The sequence below is a fragment of the Carassius gibelio genome, chromosome A10 (assembly GCF_023724105.1).
Source record: "Carassius gibelio isolate Cgi1373 ecotype wild population from Czech Republic chromosome A10, carGib1.2-hapl.c, whole genome shotgun sequence".
Classification (NCBI taxonomy): Eukaryota; Metazoa; Chordata; class Actinopteri; order Cypriniformes; family Cyprinidae; genus Carassius; species Carassius gibelio.
Window position 1 is genome coordinate 20,217,880 of NC_068380.1, and position 2,418 is coordinate 20,220,297.

Consider the following 2,418-nt stretch of genomic DNA (forward strand, 5'->3'; position numbering starts at 1 on the left):
CGCTCATGTCCACGAATGAAATAGTCTAGAGAGTCCAATAGAAAAAGTAATGTCTTAGCACTGCCCCTTTGTTTTCTGAACGTTATTTATTTTGTATTTATTTTCATGAAGGACAACTTCTGTGGGCTCTTCCTCCTTTTACTTGCGACGTTAACGGAAAATAATGTACAAAAAGTTTTGTTATTGATATAAGTTATTAACACTTACCAGTTAAGCATTTGTTGAAACATATTCTACATTCATAAAGCAAACCTTGGCGGTGTTGGTAAAAATGTTGTGCCAAAACATTTAGGAAAACTAACTTGAAATTCTGTCTTGAGTACTAATATTAATAGTTTTAGTAGCTAGTCATAACAGTGTTATTGTCACACATCAAAGGGAGCGCGGAGGGAGGAAACAAGGAGACACAAGAGATTGCTCAAAAAATACTTTTTAATAACAAAAACCAAAGGGAATCCAAAATGACATGAGGTACAGGAACAGGAAAACACACTCTAAACGGTCCATGGGCGTGACAATTATTCAATCATCTTAGATCACCCAGATCACCAAACTATGGAAACCTTTCAGGTCATGACTTAAGTGTTAAAAACATAACAGCTTAAACCTTGAGCACAGAAATGTTTGGATTGGTACAAAAGGCACCTAAAAATGGAACTTGTATGGTCAAAAACATGACGCCACATTTAGAAATAAGGTGACAAAGAAATGTGATTCCATAATACAACATTCTTTACATTAAAACCAGTTTTTTTCTTCATTCACTGGGAAATTTGTTTTGTTTTAGTCTTTTTTTTTACAGTATTCACAACTATAAACAGTGTAATTTACTATAGAGGTTTGTAACAGAGAATCTGAAAGACAGACACTGTCACTATCATTTCAATTCCAGGTTCATGCAGTCACTTTCTATATTCAAATTCAGCCAAATAATCTAATTATTAATCAGATTGATGATTGAATCTGTCTGAAAAAAATATTCCAGGAACAGTTTGCATATGCGCACCGAGTTCAGAAAACAGCATTCAGATCATTCAACAGAATCAAATTCTGGTATCAAACAAACCAGTGTGCACAACAAAAGTTATGAGAATATATCTAGTTGGCTGGATTCCAGTTTTTAGCCTGTCCTCCCACAGATCTGACAAGAAAGGATAGTCTGATGAAGTCTAGCAGGACAGTGAGAAAGGTGCTGCATGACTTAGACTTCTCCCAGTCATTCCTGTTATAGTCAAATGATAAGGAAGGATCGGGGCTAAATTAACAACATTTCAAAGAGGAGGTTTGCTGATGGATAGTACAATAGATGGTTAGGGTGATCTGGTAGTTCCTCACACTTCCACCTTCTGATGGCAACTTCCTCTCGCAACATCCAAGCAGTTGCCATCCCTATGAATGAGAAAATATATATACAGTATCGATTCAAACTGCAATAGAGAACAAAGATGTTTTGAAAAATATAACTCACCTGTGCTTTTTCTATTTTTAATCTGACTCTTACCAGAGTTTTATTTTACCTCGATGCACAGAGTGCATTTCCTCTTGGACATTCCAGCACTGAACAGCCCTATTGTAATGACTGACAGAAAGATTTGAATCCCAACTACAGGTGTCAGGGATTCTGTGAGAGAGGATTTAAATGCAGAATGAGTAATCACGGGTTCATTGACAATACTGCTGACAAGACAAGACAAGACAAGAGAAGAGAAGGTGTGGAGGGTGTGGAAACAATGAGAATGGAAGAGGTTTGAAGACAAGTAGACTGAGAGAGAGGCTGCTGAGTCCAGCCCTGGATTACAGTAGGCCGGTGAGCAGTAATGTGAGAGCAGTACAAGCCACTCCAGACTCGTGGTTTACAGGCACAGGTCGTGCTGCTCGGCAGATAAAGGGAGCAGAGCTCAGCCTGCAGGACAGGACAGGACTAAAGACAAACAAGACACACCACCGTACACGACAAGACACAACAAGACAGAAGGCGGTAACCAAAACCAAACAATAACTTCAAAAACTATAACTACAGAAGAAAATTAAAACATAAAACTAATGCTAGGGAAAATCTAAAGGAACTAGTAAAAAGGAAAAGTCTAAAAGCAAATGACTAATGAAAGAAAAAGGGAAACTAAATACTAAAGATAAAGCAGATAACACTAAATAATACTTAACTAGGATGGAACAAAAAAAAGACTTTAATAAACAGGTAGAACTAGCTTAACAATGCACTACAGACTATTGCAACAAGCAAGAACAGTTGCGCAGTATTTAGACAGATGAAATTTCAACACAAGAGGGAAAAGAAGCACAGTATAAAGGGATCTGAGACGTGAGTAACAGGTGACAACACTCAGATAAAAGAGGAGTCAACTAGGACTAAACAAGGGGACGAAGTAATGAGAAACAAGGAGGCAGGACAAGAGGAGC